This window comes from Macaca nemestrina, chromosome 3, assembly GCF_043159975.1.
Source record: "Macaca nemestrina isolate mMacNem1 chromosome 3, mMacNem.hap1, whole genome shotgun sequence".
In the NCBI taxonomy this organism is placed as follows: Eukaryota; Metazoa; Chordata; class Mammalia; order Primates; family Cercopithecidae; genus Macaca; species Macaca nemestrina.
Window position 1 is genome coordinate 145,479,040 of NC_092127.1, and position 21,569 is coordinate 145,500,608.

A 21,569-nucleotide genomic window follows, 5' to 3' on the forward strand; every position below is an offset into this window, starting at 1 on the left:
ATTACATCTTCCAGAAGTGTTTGACCAATCTTGATCTCAATCTATATTGATTTGGTTCTAAAAACAAGGTTTACCCTTAACTCTAAGAATAAGTGGTCCCTGAATATATGTGGGTTTCATGAACATGACAAATCATTCCTTACTTGAAAGGTTAAAAGCAAAAAACAAACAACAATCTGCCCACGAATCACAGAATGCAGCAGCAAATAAAAAGCTCTGGCCTCCTTTGTTACTGTAATTTAACCTTGGTCATGAGTCCATGAAATGGACAGTCATTTTCCTTGTCATCCCTGGCCTTCTTGTCTCTGTTTTAACTATCAAGTAGTCAGGGAACAAGTAAAATCTAGAATGGAAAAATTCAGTGTGATTCTATTTCACCAGTAGGCTGGACCTTGGGTGCAATAAAATTAATTCCAAGACTCCATGAAGACAATTGTCTAAAAAAGGATCACTCTAATCTACATTTGCCAGTCAGGCCTTTACCACTGACATTGTCTTGTCCTTTTGGGAATCTCCAATAATTTAGGGGTCATTTGCATGGTTCTCTGTCTATCCCTATGGCACCGACAATGGTTCACAGCAGCGCCTGTTCTGTGCAGTAGTGGCTGTTGGTTTCCTATGGTCCTTCTTCTAACAACTGGAATTTGGCCATGTGACCTGGCCCTTGCCTAGCATAGTGCCCTGTCTTCCGGGACATGAGAATAAACACCTGAACCAATGATTTTCTCTCTTGTGGCTCAAAGTCTAAGCTAGGGTTTACCAAACATTACATATTACCAAGCTGAGAAAACCTGATTACAACAGCAAATCTTGAGGCCAAGAAAGTGAGACATGAAGACAATGAAGATGCCCACAAGAGCTAAACCTGTCTTGAGTCACTGGTTGCTGACCTAGGAGCTCTGTCATTCTTCTTTTGATCCTGGGAGCCTCCACAGTATGTCCTAGTTACCCGAGCCAACAGACTTCATTTTCTTGCTTAAACTAGCTTGCACTGGATTTCTGATGCTTAAATTCTGCTGAAGCTCTGGGGAGGAAACCAACCCTCTGGTCATGGCTTAAATGAGGAAAAACCACAAAAACACATTCTGGGATGAATGTGAGGATTTATGGGCTCTCCCATTAACAGGATTCAGTTTTCCTATTTTGACAGTGCTAATTCTGTTCTTAATTTTTCTTCTATGATCTTTGTGAAGACTCATATTCAAACAAGTGTTCAGATGGATGCTTACCAGCTGGTTCTGAGGTAATGAAATATTCAGACACAGAACTGGTGACTTTAAGGGGATAAAAGGAGTAATGGGTAATGCCAAATACTTTACCAAGTAGCTCATACCTCACAGAGAAAGGTGCTAAATCAATAGAAACCAGAATCACAAGATGACAGAATCATAAGCAACAAACAAGTATGGCAGTCTGGATGCAAACAAGAGTCATTGATTCTGGTTAGCTCAAGCCAAAAACAAAAACAAAAGCAGGAATTAAAAAATATATGGAGCAGCCTAGAGAACTCAGGGATGGTCCTGCAGGACAGGCCTCAGGGATGGTCCTGCAGGAAAGGCTATGCCACCTCCAAGATGGTCCATGTGCTCCCCACCTTCTGGCATGCATGGCCTTGTGTAGTCTCTTCCCTATTAGTAACTTGCTTCTAACCAAAACAATATAGCAATATTGAGGGAATGTCAGTTCCATGATTAGTGTACAAAATATTGTGACTTCTGTTTTGCTAGCAGATTCTCTCTTGAGCTGGCTTTGATAAAGCAAGCTGCCATGTTGGGGAGGCCCACGTGGCAAAGAATTGAGGATTCCTCCAGCCAACAGTCAGTAAGGAAATGAGGCCCCCAGTCCAACAGCTCTCAAGGAGCCAAATTCTACCAACAACTATATGAGTGAGCTTGGAAGCAGATCCTTCCTCAGTCGAGCCTTCAAGCAAGATCGTAGCCCTGACCAACACACTGCAGCCTCGTGAGAGATCTCGGGGCAGAGGATCCAGCTAAGCTGTACCTGGACTCCTGCCCCACAAAAACTGTAAGAAAATAAATACGTTTTGTTTTACACTGCTAAATTTGGGGGTCATTTGTTATGCAACAATAGATAACCTGAATACAAAACATAAGCAGGAACCTTTCGTTCATGGAAGGAAGGTACATCTTAAATCCTGATTGCAGAATAGTTTATCATCTATAGAGAAAGTAAACAGGCTGGTGTTGCATGGGGTAGAGGGTGGAGGCAAGGGGAAGAGGCGAGTGACTGCTAATGGGTTCTATGAATAAAAATGTTTTAAAATTTATTTTAGGGATAGTTGCACAATTCTGCAAATATACTAAAAACAAATGACTTGTATACCTTAAATAGGTGAGTTGTACAGTATGAGTTAGAGCTCAAAAATGCATTATTTAAAGAAACAATTACTGAATTCCTATTGGATTTTGTTATTATATATATTTTCTTACTGTAAAATAACATAGACCCGTCCCAAAACAGAACAAAGCAATCAAAAACCAACCATTGGCCTAGTGATGGTTTTTGATTGGTTTTTGATGCTCCCACAGGCATCACCACCCCTGGATACTTGCCACCACCAGACATGTGTCATAACTTGGACCCTTGAATCTTCCATAGAGGCCAAGAAGAACCTCTATATGACCCTACACCTATGCCTGAAGCTATCAAGACCACCCAGGATTCCATGGCAGAAGTACCTTGTTGCCCATGCTTAGATCACAAACCCAAGCTCCAGCAGCCAGGGATGGGAAGAGGCAGAGTCCAGAGCTCCTTTGGCTTCTGTGTGGAAGACACAACCTCCTATCTGTCCTGATTTCCCTGTTTGGTACACTGTTTTGATAATGATTATAGTGACCCCCTCCTAACTATATGACAGAGAACAGTCCTAGAAGGATGCTAAAAAGCAAAAAGTAAAACTCCCTTAATCCTGGACCTGATCAGAGACAGAGATGGACAGCCCCCTTCAAGAGCCATCCCTGAGTGCTCGACAGAAGGAAGCACTTGGCAGAGCTCTCTAACCCTTGCTTATAATCTATATCTCTATAGCATCAGAGTGAACGTTAATAAATAATAATAATAAGAGCTACCATTGACTGAGAGCTTTCTATGTGCCAGGCCCTCTTTAAGCACTTTATACATGGTAACTCATTTAATACTCACCACAAGTGTAGGGGGTAGGTACCATTATGATCTCCATCTTACAGATGAAGAAAACTAGACAGTGATAGAGCCAGGATACAATCTAAGGCAGGAAGGGCCCACATTCTAAATGCCCCTGCTGACTGCCTGTGCCCTGGAAGCAGAGTTCATCCTATCAGGAGGAACTTGAATGAATCACGTCCTTTTAGCCAGCTCGAAACACAAGCTGAAAGTCAAAACTCTGGTTTTCCTTTCTGCCATTCCAAGTTACTCCTTTGCCTGTAATACCTACACCATCATTCTGCATCCCATTCAGCCTCGGCTTGTCATAAACATGAGTGTCAGGAGAGCCGAGACTTTATGAGACAGTTTCATTGAGCTGCTATTATGTACCAGCCACTGAGCTCAGAACCGGGAGTTTAACAGGAATTTGAAAAGTAAGTTACTTGCTATACAATGACAAAGTATGGAAAGTGTTACAGAGAAAATGAACGCAATAATATAAGCGAGATTAAAAAGTGGGTAATTTAGTTTGGGGGACCAGAGAAGGCTTTGCAGAAGAAGCAAGAATTTAGGCTAACACTTAAACGATAAGAAGTCAACTGAGCAAGGTTCAGAGGAGGCAAGATCAGGCAGAGGGACTCACAGATGCAAAGCCCTGTGGGTGGAAAAGAGGATGTGATGGACAGAAGGAAACATTAAACATAAACTTATTTGTTCTAGCAATTCCACTTCTAGGTGTTTACCCAAAAGAATTGAGAGCAGTGATAGGACTCAAACAGATACTTAGATATCCATGTTCATAGCAGTATTATTCACAATAGCCAGAAGGCAGAAATAATCCACGTGTCCATCAACAGGTGAGGAACATCCCTGCCTAACAGAAAGTCAGAAGGGAGTGGAGACTCACTGACAGCCTGCCCTGGGTGTCTTTTTACCAATGTACCTAATTTTCCTGTTTTACTCCTATGAGGTAGATGTCATAATTTCCATTTTACAGATTTGCAAAACTGAGACCCAGAGACATTAAATAAATGCCTTGGGACCTCCAAGTGATAAAGCCAGAACTCCAACACCAGATCAGTCCAACCCCAAGCCCTTTCAGGCAAGTGCAGTGGTTCTCCACCCTGGCTGCGCACTGCAGTCACCTGAGATCTTAAACAAACGACTGCATCAGAAATGGGGGCCAGACAGCAGGCATCTCTCTCTCAGCAGATGATTCTGATGCAAAACCAGGCTGAGAAACTCCTGCCTCGTAAGGTACACCCTCTCTTAGACACCATGTGGCCCCACCCTCTCAATTTACAAACAGAGAGATGAGATCCAGAGAGCACTGCTCTCTACAACCCACCGCCAGTTGCTGACTCTCCATAGGGCCTCAGTAAATGCAAAGTGACCCTCGGATCAGGAGACAATGTCATCCTGTCAGTGAACTCAGAGTCCTGTTCACACTCCACCTGCCCCACCTCCCCACCAGCTCTCTTTGATGGTGAGAACTGCCCCCTAGTCTCTCAGCTGTAGAGTCTGATATCTGGGTGCTGGGCTGTGGCTCAGGGTGTGCAGTGGGGAGCGATTTTCCCCCAGGGAACTGAGGAGAGGAGGGGGAAGCCAACACAGGGTGAAGGCTTCTTGGGAGAGGGTGACACCTGGGGTGAGGAGAGAGAACATGGAAGAAGGCACTGTGCTTTCATGTCTGCTTTTGCAGTCAGCTCAAGTGTTTTGAAAGTCAGTTCTGGGCTCTGGCCAATTAGTGACTGTTTCTCCTCTCTAGTCCTTCCCAGGTTCTGAAGATAGATAGGGAAAGGCCTACAGCCCCATTGATGGAGAGGGAGAGAGGGAGGGAGGGAGAGAGGGAGGGAGGGAGAGAGGGAGGGAGGGAGGGAGGGAGAGAGAATGAGAGGGAGAGAGAAAATGAGAGAGAGAGAAAAAACGAGAGAGAGAGAGAGAGAGAGAAAGAGAGAGAGAGAGAGAAGCACATATATGTAGGGCTCAGCAATACAGCATAATGGCTAAAATGGCCCTGGGACTGATTCCCTGTTAAATCACTTACCACTGTGACAATTTCTCTAAAGCTTGGTTTCTTCATGTATAAAGTAGGGAAAATAGTACCTGCCCCCTAGGTTTGTTGTAAAGATTAAAAGAGGTACTGCATGCAAAATTGGAACTGTGCCTGACAAGCAGTAAGCATTGGCACATATTATTGCCCCATGCATGAATGCCATGCTCTGTTTCTGAAAAGGTCCCCTCCCTGATAACCCCCTCTGAAGACACCCACACTTTTCATCACTATAAACTTGTGGTTCTGATGAGGAGGTAGAGATTTTGCCTCCCCTCCCCACTCTGACCCCCTACATTTGGCAATGTTTTCAGACATTATTGAGCGTTGCAACCCAAAACTTGAAGGATGTTACTGGCATCTAGTGGGTGGAAGCCAGGTATGCTGCTCAGCATCCTACAATGCACAGAAACTGCCTATGTACAGAATATCCAGGACGGCACGGTGGCTCACGACTGTAATCCCAGCACTTTGGAAGGCCAAGGTAGGTGGATAACCTGAGCTCAGAAGTTTGAGACCAGCCTGGATGACAAGGCAAAACACTGTATCTACAAAAAATTAGCCAAGCGTGGTAGCATGTGCCTGTAGTTCCAGCTACTTGTGGGGCTGAGGTAGCAAGATCTTTTGAGCCCAGGAGGTGGAGGCTGCAGTGAGCCAAGATCGCACCACTGTTCTCCGGCCTGGGTGATAAAGTAAGACCTTGCCTTAAAAAGACAAAAACAAAAACAATCCAGCCCTAAATGTCAAACATGTCAATAGTGACAAGGTAGAGAATCTCTAAATTCTTAGGAAAGCTCTTCTTGAAACCAAGCCTTGTTCATTCTCTGGGTTTGACTGCAGCTGTCCTTGCTTCTTCACACCTCTCTAGTTTCATGGGGAGCTGCAGAAGCAGGAGTAATTTATTTCTGATATTATTTCACAAATAAGCTGGAAACAAAGGACTATGGTGTGAGATCAATAGCATCACTGATTCTCACATTTTCATGTGCCCTATAACAATAAGAGCTACCATTGACTAAGAGCTTTCTATGTGCCAGGCCCTCTTTAAGCACTTGATACACAGTAACTCATTCAATACTCACCACAAGTGTAGGTAGGGGGTAGGTATCATTATGATCTCCATCTTATAGATGAAGAAAACTTGACAGTGATAGAGCCAGGATACAATCTAAGGAAGGGGATCTTAGTAAAGTTTGGACCCCAGCCCAAGAGATTCTGATTCAATAGGTCTGGGGAGGGACCAACTAACTTTATATACATAATTTTTTTTTTTTTTTGAGATGAAGTCTTGCTCTGTTGCCCAGGGTGAAGTACAAGCAATGGTGTGATCTCAGCTTATTGCAACCTCCGCCTCCGGGATTCAAGCCATTGTCTCACCCCAGCCTCCTGAGTAGCTGGGATTACAGGCGTGTGCCACCATGTCCAGCTAATTTTTGTATTTTTAGTAGAGACTGGGTTTCACCATGTTGGCCAGGCTGGTCTCGAACTCCTGACGTTGTGAGCTGTCCACCTTGGCCTCCAAAAGTGCTGGGATTACAGGCATGAGCCACCGCGCCTGACCTCAACTTGTATTTCTAACGAGCTTGTGGCAGGTGCTAATGCTGCTGGCCCAGAGTCCGAGTGTTTCTCTGACCAGCCAGATCAGAGAGACAGAGAGAGGGAATGAATGTGTGTGTGTGTGTGTGTGTGTGTGCACGCGCACATGTGTGTGTGTCTGATTAAGGGCTGCCAGTGACAGGGCAAGGACCTCTACGGCTACTTATCTCATGGAATAGCACCACAAAGAACCTCAGTTAAATCTTACATCTTCCCTTGAAAAGTTTGGGTATACAAGGTTCAAGATTCAGAGGTGATTTCCACGTAGGTACTGTTTCCACAATTCTTTCAAAATCAGAACATTTTCAAGGGTGTTGGAGACTGCAAGCTGAGAAGCAAAGGGTTTCTTCTTACTATTAAAATCTTCTAAATTCTATTACACTTAAAATAACCAGCAGCTGCTCTCTGCCATCTACCTCCCTCCACTAAGCCACCATCTATTGTGCTGCATATGAGCCGCAGAAAGATATGTTCTCTCATCCCACAGCATGAATCTTTAAGCAACTGCCCACATCTAGGAAGATTAAATGACAAGGGGATAGAACAGGAGAGAGAGTGGATATATTTCATGCCTTTTATACATACTGCTTACTTTCCTCAAGTGTCCTTCCTGCCTTGGGTTAGGTCCATTTACATGGTTCTCACATACTGGGCAACTGCTACTTTTCCTGGTTGATTTACAGCTTATATAGCAATAAGCATGAAAGTCATAGCAGATCACTAAGAAACACAAAATTATAGCATATGTTGTTACTGCTCTGCTACTGCACCACACAGTTTGCAATTCAAACAAAAAAGAAGGCAAGATTTTGGATTGTTCCAGGACTTCATTCAGTATATACATGGCTCACTTCAGACAGGCACCCCTGTTAGATGCTCTGTTACCCTCTGTGTTGACCAATACAGCAATCATCATGTTGTTATTAAATAAGGAATTATTGGTCCAGTGCTATCTGCCCTTACTGAAACATAATCTCCACGAGGGCAGGGATTTTGTCTGTCTGTGTTTCCATGTATTCTCAGCTGGCATCTGTGCAACTAACTCAACCAGAGAAAAACACTCAACCATGTTGATTGGTCTCACTTTAAAATCATGACCACTAATCTCATTTGGGCTTTAATATTACCCAGCAACCATATTACATTTCCCTGATCCATATGTGGTCCCTCTGTCCTAGACATTGACCTCACACCTGCTCCAATCACCTCACCCCTGACACCTCCCTCCCCTACTCACCTGGTAACTTTGCTTCTGATTTCAGTAAGAATATCAGAACTTCCCCAGGCTCCGCCACCTCTACCTACCATCCAACATCTGAGCCCGGGTACTCTATGATCGCTACATGACTGCACATGGCCAAGCCACACTCTCTTTAAGTCTGGCCCTTCCCTTGTGCATCATATCCACTCCTCCTACTCATACATTACTCAGAAATTCCCATCTGTATCATCAACACTGCTCCACATACTTACATTATTCCCACGAGCCTACAGCCATGCTGTTATTTCTCTTATGTTAAAAAGCAAAATTTAAAAACCTCTCTTGACCCCACTTCCCCATCTGGATCCTATTCCATTTCCCTGTTCCCCTTTACAGTGAAACTTACTGAATATTGTCTCTAATCACTGGTTGCAGTTCTCTTTCCATTCTCTCTTAAACCTACTCAATCAGGTTTTGGTCTTTCTCCCTCATAGCTAACCCAATCAAAACTGCTCTTATCCAGGTCCAGACAAGACAGGTGTAGCCCCTTTACTTGTGGGCAATCTCTAGGTAAACACTGAACAAATCATTACTGGATGACAGGGACTCTAAAGAAGAGACCCAGGTACTACAGGAGCACCTGAAGCATGAGCTCATGAAGGAGGGACTGCTGTGAGCAAGGTATGGAGGTGTGAAGGCTGTGTGTGTTCAAGCAGGAGCAAGTGGTTTGGTTTGGCTTCGGGGCGGGGAGCTGTGGGGGTAAAATGAAGGGAGTAAAACAGGCAAGGAGCCAGGTCTGGAAGGGACTCATACAGGTTGAGTATCCTGAATCTGAAAATCTGAAATGTTCTAAAATTTGAAATTTTCTGAGCATCCACATGATGCTCAAGGAAATGCTCACTGGAGCATTTTGGATTTCAGATTTTTGAATTAGGGATGTTCAACCAGTAAGTATATGGCAAATATTCCAAAATTTGAAAAAACATAAAATCTAAAACACTCTGAACCCAAGCAGTTTGGATAAGGGATACTCAACCTGTATATAATGCTAGAGAGAGAGAATTGATCTTGAGAACAATAGGATACCACAAAGAATTTCATGTGAGGCTAGGCGCAGTGGCTCACACCTGTTATCCCAGCACTTTGGGAGGCTGAGGCAGGCAGATCACTTGAGGTCAGGAGTTCGAGACCAGCCTGACCAACATGATGAAACCCCGCCTCTACCAAAAATGCAAAAATTAACCGGGTGTGGTGGCACATGCCTGTAATCCCAGCTACTTGGGAGGCTGAGGCATGAGAATTGCTTGGACCCAGGAGGCAGAAGTTGCAATGCACAAAGATCACGCCACTGTACTGCAGCCTGGGTGACAGAGCGAGACTCCATCTGAAAAAAAAAAAATCATGTGATCAGATTATGACAGATCTGAAGGCTGTGGAAGATGGGTGATAATGAACGGAAATAGAAGACGTTGGGCTGAGTATTCTCCACGCACCCCCGGCAGACACACACCCTCCCTTCTCATGCTGCTCTGTGCCCCAGGAGGCCGGCCTATGCCGAACCGATGGGCTTCCTCTGGCTTCTATCTGGGTTATTTTCAGCATCCAGAGCCTAGATTAGGAATTGGAAGGCCCTTGACAAGTTACTTATCACTCTGGGCCTCAATTTCCTCATTAATAAAAAAAACAAGGATGTCCCAAACACCATTCTGGCGCCAGGTTACCTGTATCATAATTACCTGAGGAGCTTTAAAATACATACATATATTCTAGAACTTCATACTGACAAGACAGGGGTCATAACTCTGGCTTGTACCTTCATGCTTTGGTGTGGGAAATGAGGTCTTGTGAAGGAGAAGAGATGCAGTGATGAGAGGAAAAACCTGATGGCCAGAAAGTTAAGAACTCTTAGTTGTCACAGGATGATGCTGACAGCCCAGCTCTTGGCCAACAGCACGTAAAACAAGGTGACTCAACTGAATGGTTTGGGGAAGGCAGGAGAAGGGTGTGTTCTTTTGTTTTTAAGAAAATGACAAAGACTAAGGCTGTTCTGCTTCCAGTCCACTTTTGAAAATGTTTGGCAACTGGTACTTGTGGCCACGCAAGTATAAGAAGAGCTATATTTGGAGCTGTCAATGGTGCAATATTTTACCAAAAAAAGGTCAATGTTATCATTTTTTTAATCTGCTAATATTTGTTCAGTACAATGATACCAAGGCAAGCTCTTGAGAAAAAACTATTTGATAGCATAAACTAGTTCAGCCTGAGAGCTTTCCATGATTTCCCCTGTGGCTTCTTCCTTTCTTCTTCGAAGCCTCTTCCTTTCCCTCAAATAACACAAAGCTTCCCTTCCGGGTGTGGGGGAGATCATTTACCAGGCATGGGAATCAAAGCTCCCTGGAAGAACCCATGGAGAATGTCAGCTCCTTCCACACAGAAGGGAGGGAGCTCACAGGGAATCTGGAACTGCGCCTCTGCCATTTCCCAGCTGGGGTGATACCAACTTACTCTCTCTCTTAGTCTCAGTTCTTTTATCTGTAAACAAACAAACAAACAAACAAACAAACAAAAGACTACGTCAAAGTGTTGTTGGGGGCCTAAAGTGAAAATGCATACGGTCAGCCCTCCTTATCCATGAGTTCCACATCTGTGGATTCAACTGTGGGCTGACAATATTTTAGCAAGAAGGCTGGGCACGGTGTCTCATGCCTGTAATCCCAGCACTTTGGGAGGCCGAGGCGGGCGGATCACTTGAGGCCAGGAGTTCAAGACCAGCCTGGCCAACATGGCGAAACCCCGTCTCTACTAAAATTACGAAAATTAGCCAGGCACGGTGGTGCACACCTGTAATCCCAGCTACTCAAAAGGCTGAGGTAGGAGAATCACTTGAACCTGAGTGGCAGAGGGTGCAGTGAGCCAAGATCTTGCCACTGCACTCCAGCCTGGGCAACAGAGCTAGACTCAGAGGGAGGGGAGGGGAGGGGAGGGGAGGGGAGGGGAGGGGAGGGAAGGGAGGAAAAAGAAAAGAAAATAAAGGAAAGAAAGGAAAGAAAGAAAGGAAAGAAAAGAAAAAGAGAGAAAGAAAGAGAGAAAGAAAGAAAGAGAAAGAAAGAAAGAAAGAAAGAGAAAGAAAGAAAGAAAGAAAGAAAGAAAGAAAGAAAGAAAGAAAGAAAGAGAGAGAGAAAGAGAGAGAGAGAGAAAGAAAGAAAGAAAATACCTGAGGAAGTAAAATGGATATTTATGTCTACACTAAATATGTACAGGCCTTTTTTCCTGTCATTATTCCCTAAACAATAACTATAACAACTACTTATATAGCATTTACATTGTTTTGGGTATTATAAGTAATCTAGAGATGATTTAAAGTATATGGGAGGATGTGCAAAGGTTATATTCAAATACTATGCCATTTCATATAAGGGACTCAAGAATCTGTGAATTTTAGTAGCCATGGAGGGTTCCTGTAACCAACCCCCTACAGATACTGAAGGATCACTGTATAGGGTATTTAGCACATAACAATATTTCAATAAATATTACTGCAAACACCATTATTTTTATTACTAGGCAGACATTGCCAGGTTGAGGCTGGGTGACTAGGAAGCAGAGGCTCTAGGGAAAAGATGACCCAGATCTCAACAGAGACTTTTTTTTGAACCTGGTCCTCAGACTGCTCAGGTTCTCTGAGGTGAAATGGGGAAGAGCAAACACATTCATTGTTTCTGATTCAGGATAACTCCCATCACAACCTCTCTCTCTCCATCTTATACAACTATCGAAATCACAATTAAAGATAATTGAGAACAAAGTGAATAATTTACTGTACTACGGACACACTGAATTTCCTTTTCATTAATTATTCAGTTTTTATTTTATCTTGGGCAGTAAGTTTGTGTGTGTTACAGGAAGATGTGCATACATTTTATATTGCAATAGCTATTTGCATGCTCATTAATATCTCTGCCTTTAAATAGGAAACTAATATCAAAAATGTTGGTCCTCTGGCCTGGTGCAGTGGCTCACGCCTGTAATCCCAGCACTTTGGGAGGCCGAGGCAGGCAGATCACTTGAGGTCAGGAGTTCGAGACCAGCCTGGCAAACATGGTGAAACCCCATCTCTACTAAAACTACAAAAGTCAGCCTGGCGTGATGGTGCATACCTGTAATCCCAGATACTTGGGAGGGTGAGGCACAAGAATCGCTTGAACCCAGGAGGCAGAGGTTGCAGTGAGACGAGATGGTGCCACCGCACCGCAGCCTGGGCAACAGAGTGAGATTCCCTCTCAAAAAAAAAAAAAAAAGTTGGTCCCTCTGAAGGAAGATAAAAATTAAAAACAGTACCAAAACTGGTCAATTTCAGGGAAGTGGAAAAAAAAAAAAAGAATAATTTCTGCTGTCATCATCTGAACTGAGTAGTTATGGGTCATTATCACCTTTTTTTGTTTTTGTTTTTGTTTTCAAATAAGCAGTCTCTCTAAGGGAGTAAAGACAGTTGCTGGTCAAAGTCCAGGAATCCAAGGTTTCACAGAAGAGCTGGCAGGCACCTTTGCAGCAATGAAGCATAAAGACCACAATAACCAGACCCTCAGGGGGCTGAGCGCTGCGCTCTGGAGGGACATCTCTGGGAACATTCTATGGAGAGAGGCCCTAGCCATCACTGTTGCTTTTATTTCTGAGCCAAAAGAGCTGAAAATTAAAGTGAAAAGTCCGGGAAAGCCTCTTGGGAAGCACTCTTTCTCTCCATCCTCATCTCTCCGTCCTGATTTCTTCATCCTCCTCTCGTCCCTTTTTCTGACTCAGACCCTCCCTCACCACGGTGATCGGTGTGAACCCAGTGGATTCCAACCAAACGCTCCTCTATCTGGCAGCCACAGGCCACGGACAAACATGAAGAATTATTTGGCAGCGAGGTATACTTGCTGCTTCCCCCACCAAAAAGTTAAGAAACACATTTTTTTCAAGGTTGTTGTTATCACAATGTTTCTGGCTTAAACAGAAAAAAATAAAAGATAAAATTTCGTAATGCAATATTCTTTCACGATACCAAGAAACCCCCTTCAACTCTTTAATTAGGGACTGCATCATTAAGGCAGCCTGACCTAGTTCACAAACTCCAGTTTCAAGAGGTTTCTTCACACATTTTTATTCTTGCCAAATCGCTCTAAGTTGCTGTGAATAACCCCAAGGCAGACTTTTTTTTTTTCTTTGCAGCATATTCCAGGGCTTGGTTTTCTGACCTGCACTTGGTTCTTATGCATAAATTCCAACCTAATTTTAATGAGTTGACTTATCAAAATCCAATTATTCATTCATTCCTTCTCAAGCATGTACGAGCGCCTTCCACGTGCCAGTTTCCTCCATGGTGCGGAGTATCAGGGTGGGCAGCCTCCCTCCCAGGGGGCTTGCTGCTAGCTGAGTTCCCAAACTGGCAGCCCCCAGGCCACAACCAGCCCATGGATTTTTTTAAAAACTGATCCAACAATTAAAAATAGGGAATTTCAAATTTTAAAATCTCTTTTTCTGGCTTCTCCTGAAACATGGAAAGATCTGGCAACATCAGGCCACCTCTCTTTCTTGCATGGCAACTTTTTCCAGGAACTACATACCCCTTCCACTGAGACAGCTACACATGACACCTCTGCTTACCCCATACAGTAGTACATGCACTCTGAATCAACCCTCTTCATGTATTACCTGCCTGGCCTCAATCTAGGGCATAACCAGGGCTAACTTACCCACTAGACACAGTAGGCACAGTGCTGACAGCCCACAATATGTTTTCTTCAAAAAGAAAAAAAGAGAATATAGTAATAAGTACATAATCATGAATCTAGCCTAGATTATAGTTGTCTTTATACCAATACAGTTGTAAAATATGATTTTCTTTTTTTTGAGACAAGGTCTTGCTCTGTCACCCAGGCTGGAGTACAGTGGTGCAATCTCAGTTTACTGCAACCTCAGCCCCTGGGTTTAAGCAATTCTCATGCCTCAGCCTCCTGAGTAGCTGGGATTACAGGTGCACACCACCATGCCTGGCCAATTTTTGTATTTTTAGTAGAGATGGGGTTTCGCCATGTTGGCCAGACTGGTAGTTGTAAAATGATTTTTAATATATTTTCATAGAGAAGGGGCCTACGAAGGCAAAAGTCATAATGCAACCCTGAGTATAAATGAATTAACATCGTTCATGACTTGGAAAATTGTAATTAAAAGAGAAATGGCCAGGCACAGTGGCTCATGCCTGTAATCCTAGCACTTTGGGAGGCCTAGGAGGGAGGATCGCTTGTGCCCCGGTTTGAGACCAGCTTGGGCAACATAGTGAGACACCATCTCTACAAAAAAAATTTTAAAAATTAGTTGGGTGTCGTGGTGCATGCCTGTAGTCCCAGCTACTCAGGAAGCTGAGGTGGCAGGATCACTTTAGCCCAGGAGGTCGGGGCTGCAGTGAGTTGTAATCATGAACTCTAGCCTGGGTGACAGAGTGAGATGCTGCCTCAAAAAAGGCAAAAATACAAAAAAAAAAAAAAAAAAGGCAAAAGACAAAGAACTATTTATCCTGTCCTTTTAGAACTATAATCCATTCCTAGTTGATGAAGGAAAGAGCTTCTTTTCAGAAAGGTGCCACCTAATAATTAATGCAGGTTAGAGGGGAAACCACGCTTCTGCAATCCCCAATTGTGTCTGATGCCGCTGAGCACTGCCCCAACCCTCTGTAGGTCCAGGCACTCGTTCCCCAACTACTGGGACTGTCGGTGCCTAACAGCTCACAACTGAGTCTCTCCCGAGGCATTGCCCTACCCGGGAAGCTGCACAGCCCATGACTTGCCTCCTCCCTGGCGGCAGGCTGCATTCAATGCTTAGTAGATAAAGGGGTACAAAATCTGGCCTTTTGTCTCAATTTGGAACATCTCCAAAGGGCTGTCCAGGCCAGGCACAGTCACTCATGCCTGTAATCCCAGCACTTCAGGATGCCGAGGTGAGGGGATCTCTTGGGCTCCGGAGTTCTAGGCCAACCTGGGCAAAATGGCAAGACCCCATCTCTACAAAATGATTAAAAATAAAAAAGCTGGGTGTGGTGGCACATGCCTGTAGTTCCAGCTACTCAGAGAGGCTGAGGTAGGAGGATCTCTTGAGCCCAGGATTTTGAGGTTGCAGTGAGCTGTGACCATGGCACTACATTCCAGTCTAGGTGACAGAGCGAGATCCCATCTTAAAACAAAAACAAAAACAAACAAAAAAACTCAAAGGACTGCCCAGTTTCGCAGCTCCCTGTAGCATATAGGCTGAGGCCTCTGTTGCAACTGCACTGCAATTCAGCTTCTCCCTCTGTCCAATTCTGCTTCTTATTCCCCCACAGATGTTTCCAAGCACAGTACTAGATATGCCAGCACACAAATCTGCATCTCAGAATCTGTTTCACAGAAATCTAAAGACCCCAATAAATAACAGATTCAGGCAAGAATCACAATTGTGTCCCCCCAAAATTTAAAAGTTTACATCCTAACCCCCAGTGCCCCAGAATGTGACTTGACGTGGAGGTAGGGTCTTTACAGAGGTAATCAAGTTAAAATGAGGTCACGGGGAGGCAAGGGTTGACTAGTCCAGCGTGATTGGTGTCCTCATAGGAAGAGGAAATGTAGACACAGATATGCACAAAGGGAAAACACTGTGAAGAGACACAGGGAGAAGGTAACCATCTATAAGTGAAGGAGAGAGGCCTAGAACAGATCCTTCCCTCACAGCCCTCAAAGGAAGCTCCCCACACCTGGATCTTGGACTTCTAGCCTCTGGAACTGTGTGACAACATATTTCTGTTGCTTAAGCCACCCCATCTGTAGTACATTGTTATAGCAGCAAACGAATACAAATGCTAAAATCATTAGATGAAAGGATTTGGGAGAAGTATCACCTCTAAAATTGCTTCCTAACTGCAAAGGGGAAAATAGAATCTTACAAAGGAAGCATCTGGAAGCCACCACTTAACCAAGAGATGGAGCTTAGCGTCAGTAATACTGGAACACACCTCCACCCTTCTCTTTGCACACTGGGGACAGTGGGTGGCACTAGCATGCACTAGCTGCAGTGACAGCACCTATGGAACTAAGCAGTGTTTATTTATTACAACAAAAAGAGTCAAGCTGCACCTCTGTAGAAGATTTACTTTGCAGATGGTATGGCTGTCATATTTTTTTCAGCAGGATTTATTCTTTCGTTCTTAAATCTTTTGTGAAAAATCTTAAATAATTTAATTTTCCTTTATATCTTCTCAACAGTGTCAAATTTGGAGTAGAAGGAATTTTTTCCGCCAAAAAGGGCTCCATCTTGATCATCTAGTTACGATTAAAAATTTTTAACAGTTTGTACCCTCCTATGTTAGCACTAGAGTGGTTGGTTGTGAATATTAAAACCTACTACTATTTTTACTCAGTAATAAGTAATTATTATGTTTTTGATAAGATGGTACAGTTAGAAAAAAATGTGAAAGATCACTTAATCCAAAGCTACTTAAAAAAGTATTCCCAGCTGGGCGTGGTGGCTCACTCCTGTAATCCCAGTACTTTGGGAGGCCGAGGTGGGAGGATCACCTGAGGTCAGGGGTTCAAGACCAGGCTGGCCAACGTGGTGAAATCCTGGGTCTCTACTAAAAATGCAAAAATTAGCCAGGTGTGGTGGCAGGTGCCTCTAATCCCAGCTACTCGGGAGGCTGAGGCAAGAGAATCACTTTAACCCAGGAGGCGGAGATTGCAGTGAGCTGAGATTGTGCCATTGCACTCCAGCATGGGTGACAAGAGTGAAACTCCATCTCCAAAAAAAAAAAATGTATTATTGGCCGGGCTCAGTAGCTCATGCCTGTAATCCCAGCACTTTGGGAGGCCGAGGTGGACAAATCACCTGAGGTCAGGAGTTCAAGGCCAGCTTGGCCAACGTAGTGAAACCCCGTCACCACTACAAATACAAAAATTACAAAAACTAGCCGGGCATAGTGGCAGGCACCTGTAATTCCAGCTACTCAGGAGGCTGAGGCAGAAGAATCGCTTGAACCTCGGCAGTGAGCCGAGATCGCGCCATTGTACTCCAGCCTGGGTGACAAGAGTGAAACTCTGTCTCAAAAAAAAAAATAAAGGATTCTCTCCTGTTGGTTTACCTTCACCTCAGAACTACAGGAAAATTACATAGTGAAGAGGTGTCTGTAACATTTCTACCAGTTGTTTCAATAGCATATTGGTCCTGGCAATTATTGGCAGTAGGGCTCTCTGTTCTTTGTGATGTCTTGTTTGTGAGGTTTATTTATTTTTAAAAATAACCAAGTGGAACTCTAAATATAGATGTGGATCCACACCAAGAAGTTCTTTTCCCAAATCCCTAAATTTCTGATTTCCATTCAAGTCTTCTAAAAGACTTGTTTTTTCTTATTGGGCAGCAGAGAACTTTTATTTTCTATTTTCTTGTATACCTAAGAAGTATGAACACTGCATTTCAATTGACTGTACTATATACTTTTTTGCTAAATTTTTTTTCTGTAAACAAAATTACCTTGTTCAGTTTTGTCAATTACCGTAAGATGCGCCGATATGTTTGATAAGAGTGATAAAGCTTAAAAATTTAAAAAAAAAATTTAAAGTGGAACAAGCAGGCAATTGACACCTTCTGATGATGAATAGGAAGCACACAGCATCACCCTTCAGGCATTCTTACCAAATTAGCTTAACTTCAACCTAAGCATGCCGGTAAGACTGACCTCGCAGCTTACAGAACACAGAGGGAAGGTGGAAACAATCACACAAAAATGTGGGACATTCTACAGAAAACTAAAACAAAAAGTCACTGTCAAAGGTGAGGGTCTGTTTCAAAGACAATGAAAACAAGTAACAATCAAATACAATGTGATAAGCCTGACTAGCTCCTAGTTCAAAACAAAAAACAATTACAAAAGATAGTCTGAGGACACAAGAAATCTGAATATGGACAAGATATTAGATTAGGTTACGATAATATCCTTATTTTTAGGGGATGCGTATGGAATCATTTAGGTGTAAATGGCCACAACATCTGCAACTTACTTTCAAATGACTGAGAAAAAAAGTTACACGTAGATAAAGCAAATATGGCGAATGTTAATAACTATTGAATCTAGTGGTGGATATGTGGGTGTTTACTGTATTACTCTTTAAAATTCTGTATGTTTGAAAATAAAAGTTTGGGGAAAATAAGTGTCTCCAACAGTTGATAACAAATACCAAATTTCATCTTTCTCTTTTAAGGTCTAAAATTAACACCAACCACACAAATGTCAGAACCAGAACATAGATGGCCAGCATGAGAAAGGACGGGCTAAACCTTGTTTTGGGCCAGGCATGGTGGCTCACACCTGTAATCCCAACAATTTGGGAGTCCGAAGCAGGAGGATTGCTTGGAGCCCAGGAGTTTGAGACCAGCCTGGGCAAGATAGTGAGACCCCCATCTTTAGAAAAAATAAATAAATAAAATAGACCTTGCGTTGTACAGGCTTTCTAATATCAAACTAATTAAACTTAAATACATGCATACATCCTCTTCCTGCCCACAAATAAGTAGGCCCTAGAGTAAGTGGGAAAGACAGTATCAAATTAAAAGAATAATATAAAAAGATACACATGGTAGCCGTGATTAGCTCTTCCCTAACGCTTTCTGAGTCTGTTTCCTCATCTGTACAATGGGAAGAACAAAACAAAGCTGGAAGAACTGTTTTTAGGATTAAAGATAAGAAATGTCAAGTGCCTGGTAAGTGGTGGATAGGTGATATATACCCTGAAAACTGCTGTTGTTGTGCCTGTGAGCAGTGGGGCTTGCTAGTGGCAGTAGGAAAATACGAACCTAGACATTTTGGCCCCAGGCCCCGTCCTCCACTGCCTCTGAGAGCAAGCGAACATGGCATTTTGTTTTTCCTAATGAGCATAATAAAGGTAACTATTAAAAAGAAACAATTTTCACTCTCTCCCACGCAAAGAAAATGGTAGACATATGTTGATTATATTTCAAATTGCACACTTAAATACCAACAAGGTTATCAACCTGGATGATAACAGGAAGAATTCAGGAAGGGTTTTCTGAAGGCCAAATACAACAAAAAAGGAAAACCAAGTCGGAATAGTTCCAGAGTAAGGAGCCCAAAGTTTTCCCGTAATCTATATCCTCGGAATATTTTGTGGCTTTCATAAATAACTCCCCTGAACTTCAGAAATGAACCTTTCCAGCTGATATGCAATGTAGAAGGGGGCTAACGGGGCTCAAGGGTACAGGCTCCTGATGGTTAGAATAAAACTTTGAATGTGAATTCAGTTCAAGCCCAAAGAAAGCTATCACTCTGTCAGCACCATCCACACTAACTTCCAGAGGGTAAAAGCCATACCTGAGTTTTATTTTCATTTCACTATCAGCCACTCACAGTACTGTACCAGCAGCTTCCACTTGTCTCACTAAACAAACAAAAATGACAGCTATGGGTAGCATGAGTGTACTTTTTCTTCCATGTGTTACTGTCACAGCATTAGCTCACCCATGGACATTCTAAAACATGATACCTTTCGAAAATAAAGCTCTGGACCGGGCATGGTGGCTCATGCCTGTAATTCTAGCACTCTGGGAAGCTGAGGGGGGCAGATCATTTGAGACCAGGAGTTCGGGACTAGCCTAGGCAACATGATGAAACCCTACCTCTACAAAAAAATACAAAAATTAGCTGGGCGTGCTGGCATCTGCCTGTAGTCCCAGCTACCCAGGAGGCTGAGGTGGGAGGATCAGTTAAACCTGGGAGGCAGAGGTTGCAGTGAGCCGAGATCATGCCACTGCACTCCAGCCTGTTTCAAAAAAAAAAAAAGAAAAGAAAAAAGAAAGAAAGCTCTGGGAAGAAGCATTTGATTTTGGCCCAATCCCATAGGAAGCAGGATTTCAAGTGACAAGGTGAGTCATGGAACCTAAGTGAGAAAACACCACCTGGAGGGTCTCCACTGACAGGCCGCAGAGGCCGCAGAGGCTCTGTGTTAGCCCAGTGGAGACTGTCTTTCCAGAAGGCTGTTAAACAGAGGCACATCCAACAACTTTTTGCTCCCAGAATGTTTGTTACTAAACAATAACCTTGGGTCAGGCGCAGAGGCTCACACCTGTAATCCCAGCACTTTGGGAGGCCAAGGCACTCAGATCACCTGAGGTCGAGAGTTCGAGACCAGCCTGACCAACATGGAGAAATCCCATCTCTACTAAAAATACAAAATTAGCTGGGCATGGTGGCTCGTGCCTGTAATCCCAGCAACTTGGGAGGCTGAGGCAGGAGAATCGCTTGAACCCGGGAGACGGAGGTTGTGGTGAGCCGAGATTGCACCATTGCACTCCAGCCTGGGTAACAAGAGCGAAATTCTGTCTCAAAAAAATAAAATAAAATAAATTTAAAACCTTGGATTTTTACAGCAAGATGAATTGGAACTTTATCAACTAGGCAAACTTGAGTTAGCCGGACATTGAGATTAAAAGACTATTTTCACTCTGCTTGTTAAGGAAGCGGCTGGTTTTTTTTTTTTTTTTTTTTTTAATAGAGACCTGCACTAAGTAATATAATATACGTTGCAACCTAGAACACACACAAATATGACTGAACTACACTTTTCATAAACAATATTTAATCCTTACTAAATTCAATGCACTGACACTTTCTGTTCTATTTTATTATACTTTAAATGTTGGTCACGATCCAAACTGAAGTGTTCTACACGCCCTGTGAGGCCACAGTGTGCAGTGTGAGACACGCTGGACTGCATAAAGCCTACGCTTCTTGGCACGTTCCCGTCTCATACACAGTTCTCTTCGTCGTGTTCCTTTCCCCTGGAGCTGTCACAAAGCTATCCTAATTGGTCAAGAAAAGGAGACACATCTCCTTTCTCCTTTACATTTTCTAAGTTCTGAAGGGCACATGTCAATTGCTGCCCAAGCTCATCCTGCAGAGTGGGGGCTGTTCCACCTCTAATGGGATGAAGCTTCTTTTTAAAATAATCATCACAGGATAATATAGAGGTGTGCTACGGAAAAGGCCACCCCATCTCACATCTTGAGGCTCCTGCGTTCATATCTAAGGAAGGAGAGATTTCCCCACCAGAAAGGCCCATCAGATTCTGAATTCATTTCTCCTCCACTCAGGTTCAAATGAAACCCCAAACTTGACTTTAGGATGTAAGGATTCGGGTGTAACAATGATAGGCAGTGGACAAGGCCTTGGTCCTGTACAACTGCACCACCTACATTGTCTCTGGAAAAGGTCACTAAGGGATGCCATCTGCATAGAACACTATACTGAGAGTATGTATGCTCCTTAAAGGTATGTACCCTGGCCTACCCTTGTGGAGTTAAACATATTTCAAACATTCAGAAACATACTCATCCTCACCCTCTGTGAGTACACAGGTCCCACTCCTGGAATTACGTCTCCAAATGAGAGGTTATGGTCCATCCATCAGTCCCAGCCTCCGTAAAGTTTCTTCCCTTTGTCTCCCAGAGACAGCTGCTGCTCCACGCTTTGGTTCTCTTTAGGTCTCTTCAGAAACAAGGGTC

At 43.4% G+C, this 21,569-nt stretch overlaps 1 protein-coding gene across 1 annotated transcript in view; it reads right to left on the reverse strand.

Moving 5' to 3' along the window:
- The window catches only part of LOC105496853 (stearoyl-CoA desaturase 5), a 169,573-nt gene that overhangs the window by 76,114 nt on the left and 71,890 nt on the right, over positions 1-21,569 (reverse strand). The window lies entirely within an intron of this gene.